The sequence below is a fragment of the Manacus candei genome, unplaced genomic scaffold (genome assembly GCF_025592945.1).
Source record: "Manacus candei isolate 608988 ecotype Guabito, Panama unplaced genomic scaffold, ASM2559294v1 h1tg000072l, whole genome shotgun sequence".
NCBI lineage: Eukaryota > Metazoa > Chordata > Aves > Passeriformes > Pipridae > Manacus > Manacus candei.
In genome coordinates, this window is record NW_026138120.1 from 120,890 (window position 1) to 145,300 (window position 24,411).

The following is a 24,411-nucleotide window of genomic DNA, read 5'->3' on the forward strand; positions in this document are numbered from 1 at the left end:
ATCATCATCATTGACACTCTCTAATAGCTGAATACCTTTCTTACATTGTGGTGCCCAAAACTGCACACAATACTCAAGGTGAGACTGCCCCAGTGCAGAGCAGAGCGGGTCGATCCCCTCCCTCGACCAGCTGGTGATGCTTTGCCTGATGCCCCCCAGGACACGGTTGACCCTCCTGGCTGCCGGGGCACTGCTGACTCATACTCAATTTGCCGTAGATGTCATCAGCCTAATTTTACATCACTGATAAGATTACAAGGTTGGCTGACAAAGCCAGTAGCATTAATAGAATATACTAATTCTTCCACAAAACTGTTGATTTGGTACATCAAGACCATGCAGTCAGGAACTAGAGCGCTACAGAATTTGCATGGTAACATTAAATACCTTAAACACTGGATAACCAGTCATGTAAATGTAATTCTAAATGATGGATCATCAAGCATTCTTTCATGAGGTCCTGAATGCTTTTGAATGTGTTTATCTGTAATATGGGGGGGAACCAAGAAAAATTAATACTGCAGGTGACGCCAAATTTGAAAGAATGGTAACTGTTAGAGAAAACACCACTGATACTGAAGAGACGCAACCAATGGGTATCATGGATACAAATACCCAGTGTAGAGTCAGATACCTAGGAAAGAGCAAAGGCTAAGATTTCTGAGAGTCTCATGAAAAGTGGCTACACTGAACATAACAAAGGGGGAATCATGACAGACAATCAACAACACATATCTTTCAAGTGCAATTGGGTGCAATCACTATGAGATCAGCTTGTCCACTTCTGTATTCCCACCTCAAGAATTATGTTAAGAAACTGTGATTATGGTGGTGAGTGGCAAAAGCAAGAAAATGACTATCAGAGTTTTTTCTAAAGAGTATATCAAGTGGAAAGGTACAACACTGTACCATCAGACATGAGTTACATATGCAAAGAATTCGAAGGGCTGTTAATTGATACAGATCAAAGTACAACACAATCCAATGACCTACACAGTAAGCTTCATTAAATTAAGGTCAAAACAACAGGATTTTTTTAAAAAGGTGAGGATAATTCGTCATCACCTCCTTTCCATCATAGTAAATGTGGTGGCATATCATTGTGATGTTTAAGCTAATAGTGGCTATTGTTCCCCTCTAAAAAAAGTTCCAAGCAAGAATTACTCAAGTTTTCTAGGTTATATGGAATGTCAGGATAGAAGACCAAAAAGATCCTGGTCCTATAATCAAAGTATTAATTTATCAACATTCATAACTGAAATTAGCACAACAATAATCTTCATTAGTTTGGAAAAGCCAGTTCCCAAGTGCACTGGTTCAGAGAACTTGCTGCATATCCTCTAGTCCCCAATATAAATGTAGTTTTTCAACATTTTGGTATCAAAAATACGCCTGTAATTTATGCACTAGGACATTTTGTCCTATTTATTTACACTTTGATTTTCAAGTGATCAGTAAATAGAACATAGCATAATAACACAATTAATATGGCATCTAAGAATGCTGACCAGGAGCTCTTTAATACAGTCTTCTAAGGCTAGCTTCTAAACTTGTCTCCTTCACCCTGCATTATTCACAGGCTCAGCTAAAAGCTGCCATTGTCAAGAACAGTGACCCTAAACATACTACTTATATGCAAAAGTATTTTGTGTACAAAATTAGATAGATTAGATAAGATAGACAAAATGCACAGTAATGAGTATATGCCCACCTTAACTTGATTTTGTACCCCAAACCAACACGTATTTTCATGATCAACAGAACTACTCAAGAGCTGTTCCGTATAGATTTCTCACCTTGGTCGCTGTCCCCAGGTCCCTCTCTGAAAATTACTCCAGTTTAATCCACAGTGCTGGAAGGGACACACCACAGAAGACAAGAGAAAGCCTAGATCTGCACTGATAAGCCCACTGATACTCACAGGCTGGCTGGCCAGTGCATAAATGCCAAACAACTGCACAGCAGCCAAATTTGGCACTTTCCTTCAATGTGAGCACTGATTGCATCTCTCTCTTCCACCCAGATAAGAACGTAGGTCTAGCTGACATTTTTCCATCCACTTTTGAGTTTAGTTGCATTGAGTCAAACAGTTTAAAAGTTACTGAGGAGGACTTGACAGATGAAGGGAAAGTCAGTGTTATCATATGACCTTCATTTCCTTAGGAAACCAGGCAAAAAATACAAATGGGGATTCAAAGCTTGATAGGGCCCTTCCAATAAAAAGAATGGAGCAAGAACATATGCTTGCTTTCCTGCCAGAGGAAATTGCTAAAACAGGCATTTCTTTTAATTTAAAGAACAGACTGTGTAATATTGCTGTTTGCCCAGATGCTGTAAGAAAAGGTCATTGACCTGCTGGTCTGATAGAAATCAGTAATATAAAGTAAATGACTATTTAGTAGGGTGATCTCATAATATCAGTCTTTAACCTTTAATTTCAACTATAAATTAGTCACCAACCAGGAGTCTGCAGCTTGTATGTTAGCTTTAATTCATTTGTTCATCTCCTTCTTATCTTGTCTTTTTGCTGTCTATTGCAAAAGCCTAACAACATTACCATTTTTATACTTGTCACACGATACTTTTACCCATGGTAGCCAAATCTTGTGGGGAATGCAGCATGCAGAATTCCAACAGTTTTGTCAGTTCCTGCAACTACCTCATGGTATCATCAAAAAGGATGTTAAATTTAATCACCATCAAGAACTTTTATGTGTGAACCCACACAGAGCAAACAAATGTGTGGAAGAGTCAAGGATATATTGATCAAAGTGTTTCAAAGCACTGGAAAGACCACAGGAAGCATAATAACACAATTAATATGGCGTCTAAGAATGCTGACCAGGAGCTCTTCAATACAGTCCCTCAAAGGCCAACATTTAAACTCATCTCTTTCATTCTGCATTATTCACACGCTCAGCTAAAAGCTGCCATTTTCAAGAACAGTGATCCTAAACATACAACTTATATGCAGATGTATTTTGTTCACAAACCAATGAAAGAGTATGGTTGTCATTCACTGGCATCCAAGTGACAAGTTACATCTTTCCACCACTGCAACAGCAGGGACCAGCACGATCAGGGTTCCTCCACAAGCAGGGATAAGCTAGGATAAGGAGAATTCCAGCACAGTGGGGACCTCTCCAACATTATGTCCTCCCACAGGATATGAACAGTGGTAGGATGCCAACCCCCAAACAAGGCATGGGGATGAATGGCACCCAAAGTCCAGTCAGGAGCAGGAGAAGACAGGACTCCAATATAGATCCAGAGTCCACCTTGGAAACATGGACAAAAGCTTGGAGATATGTGGCTTTGGAAATAATACAGTGGAAAACAATTCACGAGCCAGAACAGCAGCAGCCAGGAATAAACACAAATATATTTCTGATGCCCAAGCCAGGTCTTTGTGTGCTTTCTCGGTATGAGCTTAAATGGAGACTGGGGCATGGGCTGGGGTTGCACAGGTGGGGGTCCCAACTCAGACTACTCAGGTTAATCACAGCCCACAGGTGTCTTACAGGCCCAGACGTACACTTTGCATTAAAAAAAAAAAAAAAAAAAAACAAAGAAAGGAATTCCTTCCAAAACTGTTAATTTGCCATTTGTTAAATGACAGAGAAATTGAAACAGTGAGGTTTTAGCCAGTATCTTAAGCCTGGGACTATATTTGAAAAGCATGTTCCTTTCTTGAAAGAATAAATCCCTGCTGTGAAAATGCTCTTTTAAATAGAAACCAATTTTTCCAGAGGAAGCAATTTTTAATGAAAAACAGAACTCTAATGGAAAAAATGTCTCTAATGGAAAAAGTCAGATCTTTTCAACGTTGGAGGAAGTGAAATCCAATTTTTTTTCTAGGCCTAATCTTCCTGTTGTGCTATTGTGTTTGAATCTTTAGGACCCACAGGGCTCATCAGAGTCTTGCAGTGAAGAAGATAAAGTACACATGAAAGATGCTCTATGGAAAGGACATCTCTTTCCCCAGCATGTGATTTCCTCCCTCCTGCTGGTGAGAGGCAAGATACTTGCCTCAGTCTCTACTGATAAGATGGTACTTTAAGGAGGATTTGTGCAAATGAAATGATGGAGGGGAAGGATTTCCTGTGATTTGATTTATTTAGGAGCTTGGGGCATTCAAAGCTGCTGTTGAGTCAATGAAAAGTTGGATTTCCTAAATCAACAGCTAAAGAGATGTAGCACCACTCTGCTGATAAACACAGTCAGACTTGTGTGTAATGCAGTTAGGGCCCCAAGGCTTTTTGACTGATTTTCTTGACATTTGTACTTTATTGGGTCATCTCTTAGAGGGTCTAGGGCAGCTGCAGTTCCCACCGACTTCAGTGGGTACTGTGCATGCTCAATAACCTTCAGAACTTGTCCTTTAATTTCCATTTTGAAGATACTTTAGAGCAATTATGAATATGTGAGCCTGCTACCCTTTAATTTCCCCATCAGCATCACACTAGCTAAACAGCTTGCTTTGGCATCAGTGAGTTGCAGATATTTTCCTGCTGTCAGGCTGACTATGTATGATGTTGCTCATTGAAGACATCTGTGAAAGAGTCTGTGAAGATATGAAGGCAAACGTCTGTCAGTGGCAAATCACAGAATCACAGAATCAATTGGGTTGGAAGAGACCTCTGAGATCACTGAGTCCAATCTATGACTGAAAACCACAATGTCAACTAGACCATGGCACTAAGTGCCACATTCGGTCTTTCCCTAAGCACCTCCAGGGACAGTAACTCACCACCTCCCATGGCAGACCATTCCAATGTCTAATCATGCTTTCTCTGAACAAGTTCTTCCTAGTGTCCAACCTAAACCTCCCTTGGCTATGTCCAACCTAAACCTCCCTATGTCTTGTCCTATTGCTGGTTACCTGGGAGAAGAGGCTGACTCCCACCTGTTTATAACCTGCTTTCAGGTGGTTGCAGGGACCAACCTGAGGGGAGGCTCCCCTGAGTCTCCTCTTCTCCAGGCCAAACAAGCCCAGCTCCCTCAGCTCCTCGTAGTACATGCACTCCAGCCCCTTCACCAGCTTTGTTGCCCTGCTCTGGACTCCAGCACCTCAGTGTGCTTCCTGAATTGGGGGGCCCAGAACTCGACACAGTACTCAAGGTATGTTCATTAAACAGGAAGGTACAGGAAGAGCACCACTAGTTATATGACTGCAGTAGTCCAGCAGCCACATCCTAGTTTTCTGAGACTCTTTTCCAAAGCCTTCAGCCAGCAGTTAGCTGGTTTGAACATCACAGTATGGTCTCAACAGAATTGCTTACCTAAAACATATTATTCATCTTCCTGTGGGATAGATAGGGATGCTTTATGATAACAGTCAACTCTTTAAAGCCCAAGACAAGTTCTGCCTTGAGTTATGCATTATCATAACAACTGTGGTAGAAAGAAATAAAAATGACTGAATGTGAAAAGACAGGTTTTTGTTAGGTAGAAATTTCCACCAAAAAATGCTCAATTTTGGGAATTAGAATAAATCATAAAATTATTATTCTGAACAAATTGAGTAAAATGGTAGTAATAACAATTTTCAACCAAACACTTTTACTTAGCCATTTTGAAATTAAAGCATTTATTTTTTAATAGAAGACATTAACTCATTATTAAAAGACTTTCATCATGAGTAAAAGAATAATGATAAACAGTACTGATTACCTTTAAAGGTCATCTCATCTAACCTCCCTGCAATGAGCAGAGACACCTTCAACTAGATCAGGTTGTTCAGAGCCCCATCCAACCTGACCTTGAATGTTTCCAGGGATGAGGCAACCCCAACCTCTCCATGCACCCTATTCCAGTGTCTCACCACCCTCATTGTAAAAAAATTCTTCCTTATATCCAACTTAAATCAACCCTCTTTTAGTTTAAAACCCTGGTCCTTGTGGTATCACAGCAGGCCCTGCTAAAAAGGTTTGTGTGGAGTAGAAAAGAGAATTTGTTTCCAGTGATTCCCTCCCTAATTAGCTTCCTTGCCCATTTCTTGCCCACCCTTCAGCCAAGAGGATAAGGACTGCACAGACACATTTCCCACCACAGAGGCCATGTAAAGGATACAAATTGATATTAAATAACAAGTCCTGATAGTGAAGCTCTAAAAGAAACATTTTGAGGCTCTTAACAACTTCTTGTAATTTTAGACCCATCATTTTTAAAAATTATGTTCTCTTATTTATTCATCTAACTCTTAGGAAAAAAACAGAGCAAGACGTTTACCGCCTCAAATGTGCAAAGTTCTATTGTAATTCCTACAGACATTAAGCAATGACCAGGACAGATTCCTGGGTTTTCCTGTATTCCTGTATTCCTGTATTTCCTCCGCTCACGCACAGATTTAGGACAAAGATTGTTTTAAAATCTGTTTGCAGGCAGTAACCAATATCTATTATTTTGAATCTTTGTGTGAATGAGGGGAACTTGTAACTTTGGTCCAGATGTTTCAGACTGTGTTGTCAAGGAGCCAAATATTTCAGACAGTATTGAATGCATATAAAAAGTTTGTAAGAGAGTTCTTTGCTTTATTTTAATAACATTTAACACTATACAGTTCTCCAAAGCCTTTCATCTTCATTTAGTTTGATAAACTTTGTGCAATTAATCATAGAAATTATCCTACCTTGTTATCTGGCAGACCAGCTGACAGGTCTGAGGTTAAAGTACTTTGATGAAAAATTATGATCATTTTGTGATTGTGTCATGGATGCAGGCAAGAGCTGGGTTTGCAATTCAAACAGTACATTCACTTTGCAGTGGTTTATAGAAGACAGAATGAAAGAAAACTATCACTACCTATTAATTTTTTTAATGAGCTTATGAATTTTAAAAGGCATTTCATGGAACAAAAAAGCCAACAGCAAGCATTTATGTGAGAATAAGAATGAGAATTAGATACAAAAATCAAGCAAGAGAAGTTAGTTTAAAAGTATAGCCTTTTTTCTTCTGCTCTTTTGTACTTATTGTTAAAATGGTGGTCTATCACTATAAACTATTAGTGAATTAATATAGCACATAATGCAAATTGGATATGAATAGTGTACAGCAAAAAGGCAAATGGAATAGTCTGCAATTTTCTCGTATGCAAAATGATTCTCATTGCCTCTTTACCTCTGATTTCACATTTAGCATGCAAAATAAAACCTTAAAAAATTAAACAAGATTTTGCCCTTTTTGAAGGAAACATTTTTTGTGATTCTAAAAATACACATCAGCCACTTAATGGGTTTTATATATGCAGTTGCCACAATGCACCAGATATATAAGGGAAGTGTTATTAGAAGCTAATGCAAGAAAACCAAGATAAAAGATTGTTGTTCTGTCCTGTGTTTTGGGAGGTGCTGTCTACATTTTCAGAGCCTTCCAGACCAAAGAGCATTATAGGCGGGATGGCACTGCAGTGTACAGTGTTGGTGCTCAACAGCCCACCCTGACCATTTTTGCTCCACTCCCTTCTCCTCCCTCTGCCATCACTATCTGGTAGGTCAAACCACTGGTCCTGGAGTTTGAAGTCCACATTTCCTTAGATGGAAGAGGGTTCCCCCATGGCCCAGGCAAATGTATAAACCACAGTTTGCTCTGCCAAAACAAGCTGGTTAACTGGAGCCAAGGATATCAACTGTTTTAAGTTAATTACAATTGCATATTTGGTGGCAAAATTATACTCACGAAAAAAATTGTCATACCCTGTTTTAGAAAGCAAATTTACAAAGACACTGACCACTGTCTGCATTTTAGATGCTCTGATCCTTTCATACTCAAAAGCATTTGAAATCAAACAACAGAAATTAAGGTGCACAAAAGTAGAGATGAATTTGAAAACAGCAGCCATATCTAAACTCACAGAGCATAAGAACCAAAATTAGCATAAGAATTTCCTAGCAAGACCTAATGATGCTATAAATTGGCAATGAGGACAACACTTAAACATGTGTTATCACTTTTACAAGTGATTAGTGAAGAAACTACAGTAACCAGCAATTTTTTGAAGCTGTCTTGTATGCTATTGTGTGTAATTAAATGGTCATTATAAGTCTGGACAGCATAGGGTTTTCTCGATCAAACTAAATCATGGAAATCAGAGAGGAAGACTGGGTTTTTTCATGTTAGCATTGCAACTAAAGATAAAGAATAGCTTTATGCCTTCTAAGTGATATCTTAGGTCAGGGCCTGAGATACTCAAGCTGCTCAGAAATATATGCTAACAAATCTTGATCTTTTCATATTCTTAAGCAGGGAAAGTCACTGTGATGATTAGGAATGCAACAACAGTCATGGCTAGTACAGCTCAAAGAGTGAAAGACCTGTATACAAAGCAGTGTTGGAGCACTATTGTACCAAGAGACTTGATTTTTAACAATTCAGTCGAAATCACAAGAGGAATGAGTATCTCATCATAAAGGAGTTCTGTTCACCATGCAAATAAAAGGGACAAATAAAATGGATTTATACAATTAATGACTAAATCATCCAACAGAGCAAGTAGGTCCATCTGGGTATATCAGTTACTTGTGATGCTTTGAAGCTAAGTATTAATCTCATTTTTTAAAGAAAAAAAAGCTGTTTATTTTGCATATATAGTATACCTATACTAGGTGAGAAGGTATTCACAAACCTGAATTCAGTTTATGTTCATTCACAGTTGAAAATAAGCTTGGAAAACTGTGTGTTGCTTGTAGCACCCCATAAGGAATGATTCAGTCCAAAAAATTGCCCTCAGGAACAGTATAAAATCCTGCTATTTGATAAAGCATTACCAGGAAAGCATAGAAGGAAGCCAGTATTATTTGGATTCAAATTTCCTACTACAGAGCAGCAAAGACCTTATTGTAATATACCCTAAAGCCTTTATACATTTATTTACCTGAGAAGATGAGAAATGACCTTTACTACAGGGTCAGATATACTAGGAGACTTGAGAGACAGGTGGAAGGTTTTAGCTGACATTGTTCATGCTTAATAACCCTCCCCAACCTTGAAACTGGCTGCAGAGACAGACAAGTCAAACATTTTCTCTTGCAGCTGTTGAACACCTTAGAATACTAAGGTATGTTTCTCAATATTCACTGGGTTGCCATTTTTCCTCTTATTCTTTATGTAACATTTTACTAAGTGGTGTAACTATCCACAAGACAGCAGTTACTTGGCTTGGGCTTGGGACCACAGAGGAAAGAAGCTGCCATTTATACAAAATAACATCACCAAAACAGCAATTTGTTGGTAATGGGTATGTCCAGGCCTACATTCCCAGGACCTAGCATTACTTCCAATGCCCCCTCCTCACAGCACTGTCCTGGGGAAATTATTTTTCATTTCTCTGCCACATGCATATCTTTGGACATCAATATCTGTGATGACAGATTTTTTACGAATATGATTCTGAGCCCTTTTGTGCCAGTGTGTTGTTTAGTTTTCCACCAGTGTGCCCAGCTGCAGAGATGAAGCCCCAAAAGATACTTGAAATTTTCTGATATGGAGGCACAATATGATTTCTATTTTTCCAGCAATAAATGAGACAAGGGTTTCATCTCCAGTCCTTGTCTGCTGCTCTTTAATACTTCATTAGCATCTGTATATACAGCAAGAGCCTTTAGTTTTGATCAAGAATCCAGGTCCCACTGTGAAAAGGGCTGGATAGATATAGTCAGGAGAAACAATTTTCACAGGTACTGTGAAATGGTACTCCTTTAATGGGAGTACCTTTTCGTTTGGGTTTTTTTTAGTATCACAGTATTTAAAGAGAGGCCTAAAAATGAATTTAAAAGCCAAACTTCAAGCTTAATAGATAATTTGCTAATAAGTTTTAGCAAAACTTCAGTGTGTGAAATAAAAGAGCACACACAGACACATTTCAGAGTTCCCTTTCTCTTCAAATTAAATTGCACTTGCTATAAAATTCCATTTTACTACCCTGGCCCAATTTTCCTACACTGTTAAAAAGCCCTAAGCACAGCCTTTCAAAGGCTTGTTGCCGTTCTTGCAGCCTTCTTCAGGTTTTCCTTGGAAGGACTGGAGATACTTCCACAAATAGTCCGAGTCATCTAAACATACACAAACACAACCTGCAATCTCACCTGCAGAGGCACTAGCAGGGGTGACCTGTTACCCATTTCAGCCTCGAGGGCAAAATCTTTTCCGTGTTTAGGCCAACTGTCAGTTCACAGTCTGTATGATGTTGGCTTGGCCCTGCTGCAATGTCTGATTTCCTGCAAGGTTATCTGGAAGAAACAGGCATCATGAAAGAAATCTTTCTCAGCTTAGACACAGAGCAGAACTGAAATACAAACTATAATTAAGGTGTTTCTGCCTATATATTTGTGCTTACTTTCCCAGTTTTGTTCTTCGGGGGTACTTTTAATGGGTTCATTCCCTGATGTTGCCTTTCCAACTCTCTGTTAGCAGAAGCACAGAGATTGCAACATCCTTATCTCTGCAAGGTGAGGGAGAAGATGCTCAGTAGTGTCTGTCTATTGAAAGACTTAAAGTCTCAGAGAGAAGAAGCAAAAGTAGATGAAATATCAAAGTAATGGAAAAGAAATTGAGGGAAAATCGGAGAACATTTTCAAGAAGCAGTAAAGAACTGATTGTCCTGCCCAAAGGCTTTTCTGTCCTGCTTCATATGTTGCCCAAAGGCTTAAGAAAAAGTGAAAACCTGTGCTAACCTCATACCTGATGCATGGGAGAGAATATATTTTTCTTTTTCTGTTCTCTTTATATACTTCCTTGTGTCTTCCTTATAATTCAATATACAGAAAAGTAACTTCAAAAGAAACAGGTGCAAAATCAAGCACTTTAAAGTTAGGACATGCCAGGATTATTGATGCACAAGAATTCTTAATTCAGAGCATTCTATGTATAAACATGGTTTTTAATTACAAGCTCATGTATTATTTCTTCATCAGGGTATCTACCTCGTTCAGTGAAGACTTCTTTTTATCCACAGCATTCAGCAAGTGGCCTGCAGGCCTTATTTAAACTACCCTGTACTGAATACAAAATGATGTCATTTGTTCCTAGTCCTCCACAAAATTTAAATACATGCATCTTTATGGCACCTCTATGAGTAAAACTGATAGCATTAAAGCATTGAGACTAAGGCTGCTGCTTTCTGAGCCTCCCCAGTGCACACAGGTCCTTGGCCTCTATAGCTTTATTTTTCCTCAGACACTGCTTCTTTTTACCTGCATAATTTGAGTAAGTATGTAAGCAACATAGAAAGACAGACATGTCTGCTTTCAAAAAAAAGTAGAGGCACAGCTTCTTGAGACAGACTAGTACCCACCTTGAATTCCTCCCCACCAAACTCTTCACATCTCCCACCCTGGCTGTGGCATTGCACCCCTGCCACTGCCTCCCGATTCCCTATTCCCACACTGCTCTCAGGAGTTTCCAATTAAAACTCAGTGCAGCGCTAGAGTTTCTTATCATAATTTTTGTTTTAACATTACAAAATGACACATCTTTGCCCAAACTCCATCTTAAAATCAGACAAACCATTTTGGCTGTCAGACAGGGAAAAAATCCCAAATCCCTGATGGACAGAGATGAGACTTCAGCTGGAACTGTGTGTTGGGCAAAGTTACTACTGATAGACAAGGTGGTCTATAAATAACTCACATAAAATGATGTTGAGGAGCCACTCCTGTGGCTGTAAAACCAAATATTTTAGGAAATGCCAAAGAGCAGGAACTGTGTTCAAACTTAAGTCAACGCCACAACAAATCTGCTCCAAAAACCTCCTTAGCTGACATAATGCTTTTATTTACCTGAATGTTACAGCTGGAGATGCATGCTAAACCACCCCATTTTTTTCTACTGCAATACAGCAGGCTGAGTGAAGGTTTTCACCTTAAAAATGAAGTATTGGGAATTTTATCATCATTTACCACCTGCCCTCCTTTTGGCTACTTCATTTCCTCATTTGGTGATTCCTATGGGAAGCTGCACTTGCACAGGTGCCTGTGCTTTGCTAATGGGGGAAGCTAGCAGGGAAAGCCACCCCCAGCCTGACAAGTGTCATGGTCCCTCCATAGTTCAGCAGCTGACTAGGCAGGAGGGAGGTGAAAATGAAATCCAGATGGTTTGTCCCTTTCACATGCTGTAAAGGCATCCTGAACTTTTTCAGCTCTACCACCTGCAAAATGAAATGTTTCATTTTTTAAACATTTTAAGTATTATCTTTAAAAATAAACACCGGAGGAACTGCAGTAGATTGCCTGCTGTTATTGACTCTGGAAGGACTGCTGACTGAAGCGCTACACACCAACAGAGCAATAGCAATTTAATGTTCATTAGTGTTTAGAGCAGTTTCTCAGTGAGAAGATTAAGAGGCCAGGAAATCCACCGAATTTCTTTCCTTTGTTTGAGATTCAAGGTAAGAAAATGCATGCAGCATTTTCCTGTTCAAATTCTTCAGGAGACGTGCCCACAATGGGAGATAAGATGTCCCCTTCAGTACTCTTCTAAAGGATGAGTTAAAAATAAAATATTGGTCTGTGAAGGTGAATCTTGATAATGCAGCCTTACAGTATCTTTCAGAGGAAACAAAAGGAAAGGTGCTTTGCTGCTACAGCTCAGAAATTGCTTTATTATCTGACTCACACTTGGAGCAGAGCAGCCTCCAACCCTGGCATCTATCACAAAGCATCAGAATAACAGCATCACGCTACAATTTTAAAATTACAATGGAAAGAAGCTATTATTTCCACTTTGTAGGGCTATGCCAGAAGCCAGCTCTCTGCTATCTAGAATAGCTATTTCCCCCCTCAGTGTCAGAATGTGCCTGTTTGGGGCTCATTAGAGCATTTTTTTTGGTCCAAATATTTTTGCCTTCCTACAGTCAAAAAGAACAGGACTGAAAAAAATCGGCCTTTTTTTTTTTTTTCTGTTGGTTTCCCTACTGATATATTTGCTAATACAGTAATTAAAAGCAAATTACACTCTTCTATAACTACAGAAGTAATTATGGGCCATATCTAATAATGGTTGCCAAAACAACTTAGAACTCTGAAACTATCTCATAGAATGCTTTCTCCCCTGTGGGTATCTAACAAGCTCAGCAGCTTCTTTCCTTTCCCAGCCAATCTGTCTCAGCACTAAACGTAAAAATCCAAATACCATCCTCAAAATGTATCTAGAGTTTCACCGTAGATGAAACTCCCTGCAGATCAAATCTTAGCTGATAACAGAGGTGAGATGCCCCAGAGCACAGAGACAGGCCAGTATGACAAAGCAGCAGAGTCTGTCTCCCTGTATTTATCCAGCTCCATGGCTTCACACTCCTGCTCCTCTCTTTACAATCTCTGTCCTTTGACACAACCCGTTTTTATTTGGCCAGGCAGGCCAACCCGTGCACAGGTCTCCATTCCTGAAGAGTTCAGGTGTCTCACATTATAGCCACACTTGGTTGGAGACAGAAAACTGGTAACCAGGCTATACCATGATGTTGCTGCGGTCCTGCTCTTCGACAGTACTGAGGGACATTGAGAGAGCACCTTCCTAAACTTCCTCACTCTTTTCCAAGCAACTCACCATTCTTTCTGGGTCCCCTCTAGATTTCTGTTCCCAGAGAGCCAAGTGCTGCAAGTAGCTACAAGGGAGCACCACTGCACCTGCACAGAAGCAGTAGTCATTTGTGGTTATAAAATGCAAGTCTGTCCCAGCACATCCACAGACTAAAGGGACTATCTCCCCTCCTGTGATGGAAACACTCTCTCTGGAACAATTGAGATCCCACTCTCTGTTTCTCATGCTCACGAAATAAAAGCCTGGTTTTATGTTTTCCTTAGTGCCTTTTAGCCTAGGCACTAAAGATTATGGTCATTTGTTTACTTATAGCAGATGCAAGGCATTACTCAATACACACAATAAGAATGCACCAAAGACAGAAGCCGTAAAATATTTCTGGTGCTGTATTAACACTGAGAAAACCAAGGAAGTAAAAAGCAGACTGAATGACAGGCTTTTTAAACCAGATTTACTAGATTCAATATCTTAACTTTCTTTTACAATCAACATGCCAAGAGAAGAAAAAGCTGCATTTGGGCAAGCTCACAGTGTTTCTTTATTTCCAGCTTGTACCTTCTTACATCTGACATCTGACTGAGCCACTTAATTCAAAGAAGATGAGCTGTTAGGTCACATTTAGTGTCAGTGAAATGTGTCTGAACAACAGCCCCAGAAAGGGATCTAAATCTTTGAACATCCGACCTGTTAAGGAGCCCAAAAATGCTGAAGAAAATTATTTTAAATTAAAAAAAAGAAAAGCACTTTTGCATTATTCTCCCGCTATTTTTTTAAGAATAAAAGGTCTTGAAAAATATCTGCCTATGTTGTTTTTTGGATTTCCTCTGTAATAATGAGATATGCAGACCCATTCTGGTTTGTTTTTTCTTCAAGAATGCACTACTTCATCTTAAAGCAGGAAAAATAAAGTAATATTGCTGGAATAAGCCTAGAGTGACACAAAACTAAATCAAATTATCACCTGGAGTTTTTATTCTTTTATGGATTAGCTATTGTTACGATACTTTGTACAGTTCTTATCTCATTGAAGTTCAGGGAACTCTGCCATTTATTGCAAGAAAATAAATAAATGTTCTTGCTCTCTCCGTATCACCACTTTTAAAATTAATATCACTACATATGATTAAGTACATCTAATATTTCTGCCAAGGGAGCAGAAGTACGTATCTCCATGAGATCATATATGTAGTAATTTTCAGACCTCACTTAGGCTCTACTGTTAGAAACAAGTGTCCTGTTTTCATAAGGATTGCATTTATTTTACTTTTTTACATTCTGAGTATGCATTATTTGTTGCAGTACCTTCTTTCATGATCCATCTTCCCTCTTTAGTAAAATTTAGTACAATTTCCCAATTTATTTGGCTCCAGAGTCAAATTTATGTCATGTGTTTTGCCAGACAATGAATACACAGTCCTGTACAGCATTTAAATCAATCAGGTCGTGAGATCTCAGTCCTGGCGAGTTGATCTATTCCAAAATACAAAAATATGTCTCTGTATAAATAAATCTGTAGCTGTAGTACATACATCAGCAAAGGAAAGGAGATCAGGTAGCAGCAGTATAGTATGAACAAACGCTGTGAATTAATGCTTATGCTATCTGTAATAGATTTTACAGTGCTTCTGAAAAGAGAGTCCAACACATTCTTCCTAACAGTCACCATTATATTTTTGCTTGTTTCCTTCTACCTTACTGTAACTGCAGTCCTCAGAGATACGATGCATCTGTAGGAACTCATCACTATGTCAGATTGTTTTTCAACCCTAACACTTTAAAAGCCATTAGAAATGGACAACGAGACTTCCGTGACTCAGGAGGCTGAACGTTTCATGGTTCTCATCTATGACCTTGGTGCTTGTTGAAACTCTCCAACTGGAGTCTTTTAAAAATCTACCCTGTGACTGCCACCCCATTCATTGCCCACCCTTAGATCCCAGCACCAGCACTGGAAGGACTGAGCTTCTCCTGTCCCAGGCACAAGGCTGCAGCATCACCCTTGTTTGGACCTGCAGGGGAGCAGGGAAAAGCCCTCCAGGACAGGTACACATGGACTGAAATCGTAGGAGAGACCTTGGAGAACAGTTGAACAGAGGGTGCTCGACTATGGCACTTGTGCTGCTCAAATCCAGATTCATCTAGCAGGTATTTTTCCCTTTAAACATTCTTATGAGTTAAGCTCTAGCCCATATTTGAGGGAGAATCCCAGCAACACCTAGAAATCTAGCATGACTGAATGTTCTGGATGAACTGAGCAAGAATGAGTGCTTAGCCCATCTGCAGACATCCTGATCCTCTGCACAGCACCTTTGTTCTGAATCTAAGCAACTGTAGAGCTAATACCTAGAAATAACCAGTGGAAGTAGAGCTCAGGTGGCTAAAGCCTGTTGACAAACCATTCTTAGTTTTCCAAAGGAGACAAGGACAATGACTATAGAACTGGACACCACTTGCTTGCATAAAGCTACACACATGTATAGCAATTGGCAGTAGTATTACTTTTCACTTTGTCTCTCTTGTAGCAATAAAAGACTCCACAGCAAAGGTAAACTTGAACTGGAAGAGGTGCAGTGAAAAGCTTGTAGGACCCTTAGAAGAAGACACTAGAAGAACTTGGTATACATACCAGCAAAAGGAAGTCTGGGCAGGGATACAAGAGAATAAACCTCAACAGTTATGCTTCTAATGGACCTACAAGGCTATACTGGCCCAAGAACAAAAGGATATAAAACAAGCCTGACTGACTAGGGCTGCAAATTAAGAAAAGGTTTTAGACTCTCTCAGCAGTGCAGTTCTGAAAGTGCTCTTAAAAGGAAAAGTGTATGCTGGGACAACACACTGAGACTGAGAAACCACCTGTGGCATACAGGGTATGTGGAAGCTCGCTACAGACTGCTCCATGCAGGAATCTAACTGCTCACCACAGGGGACAGCTATCTGTGCCAAACCCTGCTGGCCAAAACAATGATAGTCCAGTGTTGAAGTCATCTCAGTTTTTGTTAAAGTCAGGAGCACAAAGGAGTCAAGGTGAAAGTTTTACTAAGAGTGTCTATATCGGGTTCAATTTCTAGTTTACAACCCTTTTTTTTTTTTTTACTTGGACTTAATTAAGCTGAATAATTAGCATTCAGCCTGACAATATGTGCGCTAGCCAAGTGATTTAGCTTCGAAAAACAATTACTTTTTTTATACTGTTGAGGAAACTAAACGAGGAATAGATTTAGTGAAGTATTTCATTAAAAGGACCCTGTGAAGGTGCATTTTTATTGATACAGGACTTAATTCAGTCTTGGCATAAACCAGGTGTAACACCAGGGCTGAATTTGCCCACTCTGTTAATTGTCCAATGCTTGTTGGTTTAACCTATAGCACCCAACATGACTAAATTAGGTTTTAAACCTATGGGTTCACGTCAAGTTTGAGCAGACCATCAAGACTGGGAAAACAATGCTTAGTCATCATGTGTCATCTAACAGTAATGTTACATTGCCGAAGAAAATTGTTCACCTTGTAATCAACCTCTCGGATCTCCTGACAAAACCCATGGTAGATACAGATGCACAGAGACTTTTAGTTTTACTACAGAATGACAAGGAACTTTTCCGCTTAAAGCTACCAATCTTTCAGGTGCGTACTTATGGATAAGAAACAATGGAGTCCTTCCACGTCACATCAGTGTAAATGACAGCAGAATGTGGACACTAAAGTAAGCATATTCAACATGTCAAAAGTAGTAGACAGACAAGGGCAAAGATGTATTTGAGGTACTCCACAGAAGACTTTCTGAATAAAATATATCCAGAAGAGAAAAAACTTGGATGGAAAAGAGTGTAAAATAGTAATTTGCGAAGAAGGTATAAAAGCTGCAGTTTTTGGAGGAAAGAATTTAAAAAAAAAAAAAACCAGTACAAATGACAGATAAGTGCAGGGTGCAATGCAAAGGAAGACAGAAGGGTAAATAAGGCCCAGAAATCACAGAGGGGAACTGGGAACTAGAAGAAAAAGCAACCAGCTTAGGAAAGGTTTAGCTGACCTGAGCTCATCACAACAAGTCTTTGATGGAAATTGCAGGAGAAGAAGAGGAAAGGATGAATGATCCATGAGCAGAGTGAGATGACAGCCTGCCCCAGCTTTGTGGCATTAAGGTTTCTCTGTGGGTGAAGAACCACATGTCAAGAGATACCCTTCTCTAACCCATTCCAGGAATCCAAAATTCTGTACCATACCTTACAAGTTCGGGAGGTTTCCAGGATGCTGGTCACATATCTCACTCCACTTTCATGGGAGTTATTAAAGCAAAGAGGCAGAAAGCCTGTCATTCTCTGATTTTAGGGCATGTGATCTGATGCTGCAGGAGCACCCTTGGTGTCTGGCCCTCTCCCATAATCACCCTCACCCATAAGAACTGGCAAGTAACGTGGAAGGTCAGTCTATGAGACGGACCCACTTGAACATGTTTGAGTTTGTCAAGCCTGGGGGTATCACATGACCTCTTTTGCACTTGTGTGACAGTAAATTATAGTCTCTTGCGGTCAGAGCAGTACCCAGGTCAGGGACAAGATAAGACAGTACAGACTGTTCCTTCATGATTTATAAGTGAAGTGTTCCGTGCCGGTACAGTGAGGAGGCAGCTTTGCACCACACATTGTGATGCACCAGCACGAGCCAGGGTGGAGATTGGCAAGGGGAAAGCAGAAAGCTATTATTTTTGAGATTGTACTGTTCTGGGACCACAGTTACTCTGCAAATTGAATTCATATTGATAATATGTAGTAAGCAAACTATTTTTCAGAAAGACAAAATTTCTAGACTGTTCTCAGCTATGTAGAGAACAGTGCCATATTTCAGAACAAACAGTATTAATTTTCCTTTTCCACCCTTAGATTAAAATAGGATTTAATTCAATGACCAGAAAAAAATACCATTAATAACTGGCTTATTCCTTGACACTGTAACTAATAAAAATACACCGACTGTTATTTGCTTTCATTCTGTCTGTACCACAGGTACCTTTGAGAACCAAAGAAAAAACATCTTCTGACACTGACCAAATAAAGCCAGGTTATTTTACAGTTATTACATGCCATGGGAGAAACAAACAAACAAAAAAACCCCAAAAACCAAAACGAAATCAAAACATAAATCCCAAACCTAACACTTTACTTAACACCTACCCTACCCCCAAGGACTGCATTTTCATGGGTTGACTTAGGAAACCACTTTCCTGGGTCCCTGGAGTCTTTCTGCTGGTAAGAGTAGGAAATTAATACAAAGAAAACGTGTAAAGAGAAGAAAGGAAAGTTTTCCTTCCATAATAAGGTGATTGGTATGAATGCAAACATTGCCAGTGACTATGGTTCCTGGGCCTAGAGACAGCGGGGTTTGAAACACAGTTTGAAATTACTGATTCTTAACAGGAAGAAAAAGGGAAATAAAAACAACCCTGGAAATATAATGACTCTGTATTATTTTATCACAAATAAATTTTGCTGTAATGACTTCTTCTGCTTGGCGTTAGTCCCTTTGTCACTACAAGTAGTGGCCACAATCCAGTTAAATTCTGCAGGAAAGATTTGGGACTTCACCATAGCCAAATGCAAGGTAGGTTAACTGATGTTCACTAAAGCCATGGAGAGTGTTCACTTCACCCAGAAAGAGAGAAGATTATGAAATGCTAGAAATTTAAATGCAGCCTGTATTTGTTGATACATACATGCATGTTTTATAAAGAATTTGAACATTATTAGAGTCAAGCTTACAGGTTTTCAAATTAAGCTGTGACATTACCCTATATATCCAAGATTGGATGTTCCAGCTGAACCTATGGCAGTGAATAGCTGTACTGATAACCGAGTTCAAAAAAAGATAAATCTGTTCTTTACAGGCACAGGCATTGGCATGGCTCTGGAGGATGAAACACCCATGAGAAAATGGCCTTTACCTGATAATTCATTGTCCTGCAAGTGGAAACTCCTACCTTGTAGGTTTGGAAGCACGTGACAAAAAAAAGAGCCTTCCAAAAGTTAAAAAATGTGGTTCTTAAGAATAATTGCATCATGTTACACCAAGAAATTTAGAAATATTACTTCTCTGCTTAGGGGTCATATGGGAGAAGAGATGGAGTTAGTGTTTATTTGGAACTGTGAACTGCAGTTTTAGGAGATTTTAAAACATCAGAAGCACAGCTTGATCTAATCAAAGACAGCTGTTCCTTTGAGAATAAACATCCTTGCTAGATCAGAAAGCAGAAATTGAAGAGCTGGACAAAAAAAACAATTGATCCAGTTGAAGAAAACTTTTCATTATAATCAATTGTAATTATTTTACCTTCATTGCGAAAGGCTAAAATGTTTTGGCTTGTTTTTTTCACTCTGCATTGCATTTGAACATAAGTGAAGGGTCATTTCAAGTTAAAAAAATTGAAAAAAGTATTAAAAGCATTTTAAATTGCGTTTAAGATATGACATTAGATACTAAAGTAAAACATTTAGTTTTATTAAAAAATACTGTTGGTAAATATTCAGGTCATTTTATTTTAAATGAAGAAGCCTTGTTTAAAAAGAATAACCCTTTTTCTAAAGTAATCTTTTTCCAAAATTTATTTTTAAAAACATTTGTATTTCACATTTAGTATACACTACTTCATAGTTATAAATATCATTAGGCTTTTAAGCAAAATTTGAATACTTTCAAAATTATGATTGCCATTATAATGGTAAATGTTTAGGGATATTTTCAACTGAAATTTAATTTGGAATACAATATTTTAACCAAATTCTTTAGAAATTAAATCTAAATTTTGAGTTTAGTAAAATGAAATATGTCTTGAAGTTATGAAATATCTAAGTACAGTTTTAGTTTAACTGTAACCAGAATTCTCCCTCTTAAACTTGTCAATGTAGAAATTCTGCAAAACAGACTTGATTATATTTCTTTCATATTCCAGATGTATGAAAAGAGTGCTGAACTGATGGAATAAAATGGAGTTCCTTAGAGATTTAAAGTTAATCAGTGCACATGTTATATTTTCAATCTTTTTCTAGGTACATCCTATTTTAAATTTTATGCCAGGTTAATTATTCAGTAAAACAAAAACTATTCACATTTCATTACTGTATTCAAGAAGCAAGTTAATTTAACATAAAATCATACTTAAAACTTTCATTCTAAACTAAAATCTTTTTTTAGTGATAGCCTTGTGTCTTAACTGGAATTTCAAGATGATAGCCACGGAAGTGGCAGAGCACAGCAAAGCTGTGAAATTTCTTGCATAGCTGTCGTGTTTGGGTCCCTGAATTATCATACCACAAAAATAACGTGACCTTTTTTATAAAGCCATGGGAGAGCATTCTAAATGCTGTGGAAAATCACAGCTGGAGCCATACCACATCAGGCAGGTCAGGTCTCCTGCACTGATGATAAATATACACCCCCATTTTTCCTCAGAAGAAGGACAGTTACCACACTTCTCCCCTAAAGTTCAGGAAGGTTTCTGCATTGAGATCATTCTCTCCTCCCAGATGTGAGAATCAGCAGTTACAGAGTGATGTCAGCAGGAGGTGGTTTTTAGCAATATCAGGACAGCAGGCCAAGCTCCCTCCTGGCGTAATTCCATTACCCAGCATTATTTTGCCTTCCATTTAAAACAGAATTGGCCCTGTCACCATGCTTTCCAGGCAATGCTGCTGCAAGTTCATGTAGAGACCAGAAAAGGAGAAGATGAAAAGAAAAATAAGCAATAAATATACACATTGACATGATCACCTAAATAAATCCAAGATTGTGATACAGAAAGATGACATTGCCCAGGAAAAGACAAACAATGTCAGAGAAACTCAAAAGGCATCCTGGTACTTCGCTTTTATTTCCTTTGCATGTGTAAAGAGTGCTAAATACTTTAGTGTACTCAAAAAACTTATTTTTTAAAAGAATATTTCTTCTCAGATCCCCATAAAGCCTGCCAGATCTACTTGAAAGCAATCCAAGATAAAAGGGACAAGGAATGGAAGGGGTCCTGGCTTTTCTCCTCCCAGTCAATAGCCAGCGCAGTACAATAAGGAATTTATTTCTAGGCTCTGCCCATATTTCCAGAGTGCAGTGGGGAACTGCTGACATGCATTACATCACATCAGCTTCACCACCAGTGAGACTGAGACACACTGCTTGCCAGGACTACGCTGCCTGCAGCTTACAGGTAACACATGGTACCTGGGAGCGTGATTAAAGACACAACCAGCACCAAAACTCAAAGAAAAGATGGGAATAAAAGCATTCCTGGCAATGCCTTGTCAAGACTTGAGTAGTTTGTGGTGCTGCAGATGGACACTGAGAGCCTTTCAGCCACACAGAGATGCAGGCTCACACCTTGGCATATTGCTGAGTGCTTTACCTGCTGTCACTGTAACTGCAGTAAATAGGAGAATGAGCAGCATTTTCTTCAGAACAGTGGGTGATAAACCATTAATTGTGTGCTCTTTTTGAATGATCTTTTTTTCAGGGTAAGGATGTGTTCAGCTGCAGCTTTCTACTTTTAGATTTCATATCCCTTCCCATTGCTTAAATTTCCTACTGCTTGCAAGAATTCTCATTTTACCATGTAAAGAAGTATTTCTACATCCTCGTACTCTCTCAAAGTTTGTAAGTTGGCTGCATGCTCTCCTTTTACCTCTAGCAGTCATCACTTAACCAACAAAATCTCCCAGTTCCATTTTCCCCAAAAATAATCCTTCTCTGAACTATTGGTTTGATTTTAGTCATCAGATTCCTTGAAATGCTTCATGCAACCTAGGTCAATCTCTTCAATAAAAAAATCTTAATTGCCTTTCTACATGCCACTGAAGCCATACCTTTTGAATAATTTTACTTTTTTAAAACCCAACAAAAAATGCTCCAGCTGAAATTTTCCAACTAGAGGAGAAGCTGAAAGAACATAGTAAATCAAATTTCAAGTAATTATAGGGTGGAACCTTTACAGGAACTACAGGCATGAGAAAACCACCAAATACATGAGCTGGTATCTGCTACAGAGCACTAAATGCCTACATCTGAGAAAATATCAGTTTAGGCACCCTGCTGTATTCGTGCTTCTCTGCAGTATAATTAAGCACAAAAGCCATGACAGCCTTAATCAGATGATTGCAGCAAATTTAGGTATGGCCCTGCTTAAGGGAAATCCTGTTAGCAATAATTCTTTAACAGAGAAAGAAACTAAAGAGACTTAGGCATAATTATCCATACTGAAGTGAGTGGAGTTCACAGATCAATACAATTGCCAAGCAAAATATATATTTTGATCTGTCTTTTTGATGGAGTCTCCTGTGAACAGATGTATGTATTGTAATTGCAAGCTGCAATGGCAGTGTTGTTCATCCAGGGCTGGACTCCCCCCCGCCTCTCAGCTGTGGATGTTTCTCTCCCTTTCTATGCACAGCTTCCTGCAGCCCTGCTAGGGCACAGCGTCAGTAATGCTGCCCCCAAACCCAGAGAAACAGTCCTGGAGCACCTGCCTTCCCACCCACCACTTGGACCAGCAGCAGAGCACCCAGTTCAGCTTCCCACTGCTCCTGTTCTGGCACAGTAAGATGGTCAGGTAGGAAAATTGTTTTTCTGCTGCTCAAGGAGAAATTTGGCAAGCTCAGACTCCAGAATATTTCAGAGGCATAACCAATCATCTGGTTTATTTACATAATTTCCTTACTCAATTTCTACATCCTAAAGTTCCATCTCATTGCATGTGGGGGGAGAAAAAATGACACCAAACCCAGAGCGCTAGCCCAAGTAAGAGCTGCAGCTTGGCAAGTACATGACAGGAAAGATAATCTTGTCCTAACATCGCTCACCTTGGCAGACCGCAGGACCTTCTTTTCCCCTGCCAGTGACCAGCCATGTCCTCCAACATCCCTTTGTGCTTTTATGTTATTATTAGGATTCAGATGGATGAATTCAATGATCCCAATGTATTTAGTCATCACCTTTAGCTGTAAGCAGTTCTGATTGTAACCTTTTTTTAAAAAAAAACAACTTTTTTTCAATGTTCTCCACTCCTTCCCATCAGTCACTTGCAGATTCATAAAAATTCAATTGTTTGTCTCTCTAATTCAGTTCAAGTATTTTTGCTAAGTCTTGGATGAAATAGCAGCACAACAAGACTAAAAGGGAAGATAGAATCCCAATATTGATCCTCTTTTCTGATGTTTAAGAACTAAGCAGGGACCCAGAAGAAATTTGACAAAGTCTCACTCTTGCCAACAGTCTGTGAATAGAAAACAATACATTTCTGAGCACTCCTTCGGGTGAAGAATCTTTCACATTTAGAATGGGCACCTCAAGCACTGGCAGTTACACTTACATTTCCAGTTGCGAATAAAAACAAAGTGTTCCTAGGGGAGGAAAAGAACCAGGCACCGAAGCCAAATTCATCAGCACAGAAAAGTGCCTAGTGAGAGCAGGTACAGAACTGTACTTCTCTTCTGAGAAGAGCCCAGCTCCCTTAGCAAGCTGAACACCTACAAGGAGCAGAGGACCTTGTCAGATGGTTCTGACTGTGTTTGTTAGGGCAAGCAGTATGAGGGAGAAGATGCAACAAAGATGAAAGGTGAGGGCTGCACAGTTTCCAAAGGACAGAACAACAATGTTAGCTGCATTTGGTAAGCAAACAGAGCAAGCAAGGGGGCAGGGAGCAGACCTCATAGAATCATAGAATCATAGAATCAACTAGGTTGGAAAAGATCTCTGAGATCAAGTCCAACCCTTGATCCAACACTGTTGTGGTTGTTAGACCATGGCACTAAGTGCCACATCCAGTCTCATATTAAAAACCTCCTGGGATGGAGAATCCACCACCTCCCTGGGCAGCCCATTCCAATGTCTGATCACTCT

At 39.2% G+C, this 24,411-nt stretch overlaps 1 long non-coding RNA gene across 1 annotated transcript; it reads right to left on the reverse strand.

Annotated features, from left to right (window-relative positions):
• Positions 1-10,909: 10,909 nt before the first annotated feature.
• On the reverse strand, positions 10,910-24,152 carry LOC127480360 (uncharacterized). The gene is made up of 3 exons (XR_007907849.1): positions 24,043-24,152; positions 13,540-13,619; positions 10,910-10,994 (listed from the first exon to the last, which is right to left on the reverse strand). It is a non-coding gene; the product is annotated as an uncharacterized LOC127480360 (long non-coding RNA).
• Positions 24,153-24,411: the final 259 nt, after the last annotated feature.